Source organism: Monopterus albus, unplaced genomic scaffold, assembly GCF_001952655.1.
Source record: "Monopterus albus unplaced genomic scaffold, M_albus_1.0 scaffold375.1, whole genome shotgun sequence".
In the NCBI taxonomy this organism is placed as follows: Eukaryota; Metazoa; Chordata; class Actinopteri; order Synbranchiformes; family Synbranchidae; genus Monopterus; species Monopterus albus.
Genome location: NW_018128255.1, coordinates 81655 through 86776, shown reverse-complemented (window position 1 = coordinate 86776; position 5122 = coordinate 81655). Strand labels below are relative to the sequence as shown.

The 5122-nt window shown below is 37.4% G+C and overlaps 1 protein-coding gene across 1 annotated transcript in view; it reads right to left on the bottom strand.

Moving 5' to 3' along the window:
* rnf185 (ring finger protein 185) overlaps positions 1–326 on the bottom strand; it is a 3490-nt gene extending 3164 nt beyond the window's left edge. The window contains exon 1 of the mRNA XM_020585749.1: positions 199–326. The gene's annotated coding sequence lies outside the window, so the exon portion shown is untranslated. The remainder of the gene's footprint in view (positions 1–198) is intronic.
* Positions 327–5122: the final 4796 nt, after the last annotated feature.

The following is a 5122-nucleotide window of genomic DNA, read 5'->3' as shown; positions in this document are numbered from 1 at the left end:
TCGGTTGCTAGTTAGCTCCCATCCAAATGGGTGTCGTTACGAAGTTGCTAACGTTAGCAAGCGAAGAAGACTTAAGATAAATAACACAAAGGAACGAACAAGAAATACAAATGCGTAAAACCAAACTGTCGCTCAGATCATAATAATTTCTAAGTGAAAATCGTAACTTGCTATGAGAAGTTGGGAAAATTTCCTTACAATTTGTTGCATCACACATCGGCGCTACCACTAACCGGAAGTTGATCCTGAGGGGACGGTGGGGGCGTGGCCACAATCTACGTGTATTACGTTGCCCTGAATTTGTTCTACCAGGAGCCCGCACCTTGAAGCTCCACTCCTCGACCATCTTTATGATTTGCATTAGATCACAAGACCAGAGAGTAGATTCTGATGGAAGTGACGCTTGTATCCCCCTTACATACGTGTTTCCCTTACCTTAATTTGAACGAATTTCTAATCCTTAACGACTCATGTCTTATAATGGCTAACCTGACCCCAACGCCAGCACACATAACCTATGACTGCTGCCTACTCCCAAGTTTTTGCATCAAACATTTTCAGTTTTCAGAAGTTTAAACCTGACAATATATTTAGTCATTTGGGGGCAGCACAAGAAAGTGTGAACTCAACACTAACATATTCAGCATATAAAGCTGATTGTAGTGAATTTGTGAAACTGTTGTAACAGACACAGAGCAGTATTTTCAGGCATTTGGGGTCGTTTCTTTTCTGCCTCAAGGTGAATGTAAGCCCTATATGCACTTCAAATTACCTTATAGTTTTGTTTTAGCCTCCATTAAATCCTTAGAAAAATAGCTACTACTCTTAGTATTTGTGGGCAGGTAGTACAGGCAGGTATTACAGTAGGCCTGCAGAATTTTGTTTGTTTGTTTGGTTTGGTTGTTTTTTGCAAAAAAGAATTATTATATGAGCTACTCTTTTTATACATTTTGTATTTTTTCATTGTTGATAAAGAAATATTTGAAGCAGATTTAATGTTATTGACTTTTTACTGTAAATAGTAACCATACATTGATTTTAACAACATTAACAGTAAGGAAATAATTTTCATGAAGGAAAGATATATTTCAGGAATCTTGTATGAGACTGCATTCATTTTAGCTAGGTGTATTACTTCCTGAGTTTATAACAACACACAAGCAATTTATTCACACATAATTATTGAAAAATACAAACAAAAAAGAGATTTTTTTAAATGAAATGACACAAAAACAATAGAGTTGGCCAATCCATAACTGAAAAATATGTAGTCCAATCATGTAAATATATGATATTGTGTAAAAGTCAGTGAGGTGTTATCATGTTAAAGAAATCCTGCACATATACATATACATTACTGTATGACCTACGATACACATTCAAGATTAAACATGCTATGACATGACTTTGTCAATATCCCCCAGTTCTATGATCATGTTCTGTACTGCTTGTCATTGATGTCAAATGTTTCAACCTATTTTCACATAATTTGCATGGATTTACACCTTGAGTGACTAAAACCACCTGTACGAAAATCATCCACCATTGCTTCCTCTATCCTTGACATCAAAGACCGCTTTAGGGTTTGTTGGAAGTCATTACCAATGAAAACATAGAGAACTGGTGATATGAAGCTGTTTGCTGCAGCCAGGGTGGCCCCAACTTTCAGACCAGTTTGAAGAACTTCCAGGCTGTGGTTTTTAATATCTAACTCCAGAAGGACAAAGGTATGGTAGGGGACCCAGCAGAAGAAAAACGACAAGATGAGCCACGCCATGACTTTGTAAGGCTTTGTTGACTTGATAGTCATACTTCTCAGCTTCACACCAAGGATGGAGCAGCATAAAACAATTGTTAGGAAGGGAATCAGGAACCCACAGATGAATCGAGTTAGTGCCACTGCCTTGTGCTTGTAATTGTATCTGTAATCTGTATAACACTGAGTGACTGAGTCACGGACTGTGATTTGTCTGAAGAGCAGTGAGGGCAACGTTAGGAGTGCAGAAAAGAGCCACATGAGGACGACAGCTCCAGATGCCTTCTGCACTGTCCGGTGATTATTTGACCAAACAGGAAAAGAAACCATTATACAGCGATCAGTGCTGATGAGAACCAAAAGAAACACACTGCTGTACATGTTGAGAAACAGCATGGAGGAGGTGAGCTTGCACAAGACCAGACCAAAATGCCAGTGTGAGGTTATCATATAAACAATTTCCAGGGGCAGAAAGGCACAGAACAAAAGGTCAGAAATGGCTAGACTGATGTACCAGGTGGTGGTGACTGTTCTTTTCATTTTCCAACCACAGATCCAGATTACTAATGAATTTCCTCCAAGGCCAATAACAGATATAAGAATATTGACTGTCACCAGAACAGGTGTCAGAGAAGACCGAGAACTGCTGACATTCAGAAGACCAGCTACGGTGGTGTTCTCAGTTTCATTGCCTGCAGTGTAATCTTCATATTCAATATAATCCACATCCATTTTTGTTACTTTACCTGTAATATTAAGCACAGTGTCTTTTGTTATAAACCTATACACATATAACAGCATTGTATTAAGAAAATATATTTGAGATTGTTAAAAAAATAAATATATTTAAGTACTCACGTAAAATTCGATGTGAAATCATTCGCTATTGGCTTTATACTGAGTCACTTGCTGAAGTTCTCACTTCTGTTTCCTGGGCAGTGTCACCACAGAAAATGAGGAAAACAATCTTAGTAGATATGTAATGGAACCAGTGAGAATCTCCCCTCCTCTAACTTACTGATAGGATAAGTGAGGCTACTTTCAGCATTTCAAGATGGCTCACTTGTACACAGAAGTTAAAGTAACTGAAAAATGCATTTTTTCTAATTATTTTAAATGGGCATTTTAAGTCTTACAACAACCTAGGTGGAAAAACTACTGCAGTGTCACAAAGAAAATCCCCTTCATACACACAACTGTCAGTTCACTTTTATTAACCAAGGGCCTCAGTGTAGTGAGGGCAAAACCTTAGGTCAAAGTCATCGATTTAATATATTTATTTTAAATTATAGATTTGTAGTTAAAAAAGACAATGTCAAAAATCCATCATACAGTTCATCGCCCACCATCAAATCAACACACACATAGAAATCCTAATAAAACAGTCCCTCACTTCTGTTTAACATGACATTGTTTGGTAGATTAATTACATGAATAGCTCTTAGAAAACTTAAACCACACAGTTTATTAGTGGTGAAATCATAGTCATTTATAGGAATTTATAGGAACTTTTTTGGTGGCATAATTTAGCATGTTCCACATGTTGTTTTCATGTTTCAGACTGTGAAAACATCTAGTCCAGAAGTGCTTAAGTGTTAGTGGATGTTTTCTGTGAGATTTCCCCACCATCAAGGCCTTGAAACTAATGTCAGTACCTTTAAAAGTCATATTATGGGGGCCCAGAATTCCTGCCTATTTTTTTTTTATTTAAGTTAAATACATGCCTGCATCATCACAATAGTCAGATTCTGCTAATTTATTAAGGAGTCCAACTTTTCATTTTCCATTACTGTAGGTAAACATTTCTATGTAGTTCCCTAAAAATCATATGATGCAGTTATGCAACAGAAAGAACTGTCAACATGAGACAGCTCTGACAAGTTGTTGACTAGCTTTTTTTTCAACGTTTCACAGAACAAACTATTAATCTATTATTCAAAGAGATAATTGGTCGATTGATGGATAATGATGATGATCGCTGTTTGCAGCCCAGCTTGAAATGAAATCGGGTAAATGAATTTTCACCAAAGTTGTAGCCTATGAAGAGATGCCACCCCCAGCTAACAATATAGCTGTTTACATAATCTGCGCATGTGGATGTGTAGCCACGCCCCCCACAGTGACATATGCAGGAACTTTTTTCATGCTGCGCCATACTTCTGGTCAACATGGCGGATAAAGTGGCAAGCAAATGTTTCAGTCCTCTGGCTTTCCTCACCAGAAGGCTCTCTGCTCCGGAATTTACTCAGTGCTTTTACCACAAGAAGGTAAACGTCGTCTCTGTAGCTTCACTAAGGTTCTGTAGGGTGTCATTGTGCTGGCTGCTGTGTGACTGGTATTTACTAATAGTATAGTTAGCTTGAAGTACCTGGCTCACGTAATTAGATGGAGCTAGTTAACTATATACCGTTAGCTAGGGTTAATCACAACAAGCTAATAATATATCAGAATATCTGCAAGTCTTGCATATCTTCAACATTACTACATTCAGTTTTCTGAGGCTTTGTGGAGTGTTACACGTCTTACATTTCTCTTGCTTTGAATTTAATTGTCATTTTTCAATAACGTTAATCCAGCCAGCCAGTGTATGATAAACGACGTGCATCTGTCATCTTGCATTAACTTAATGATTTACATAATCGGTAATTATTGTTATATCATTTTTACATACTGCTGGGAAATACTGAATAAAATGTGGTTATTCTAGACTATTTGTCCCTGCTGATATTTCACTATACTTGAAACAGATATTAAAGGTATTGCAGGCTATGCTTTATATGTGATATTTAAAAGGACTTTAAAAGTCTTACATGTAACTTGGCATACCCTGCAGAAATGATCTAAATGGCTTCTTCACATTGTATTGTAGATTACTCTTGACAATTTGCTGAAACTCACTTCGACACATTGTTTCCTTTCTCTATTTGAAGGTGGTGGATCATTATGAGAACCCGAGAAATGTGGGCTCACTGGACAAAAACTCCAAGAATGTTGGGACCGGCTTAGTGGGTGCTCCAGCCTGTGGAGATGTCATGAAGCTCCAGGTATGTTTGCCACTAAGCATGGATGGATTACAGTTTTGTGTGTACACACAGAGGTGTTAAGGCTGAATTATAATAACTAATAAAAGCACTTGGAAGAACCACACAGAGTTTACTGATGCATTCAATTATTGTTTTACAGAGTAGGTGGCACTGAATCTTAAATTATTTGATTTGATTTGATTTATTCTTTCAAGCATGTAAAAACAGTTGATATGACAACACACATAATTTTACACATGATCCAGTATCAATTTGCTTATACCTAGTACATGCTTGAATGGAGTAGGAAGAAGTCAGACTTATCCAGTCCTACCCCATGACA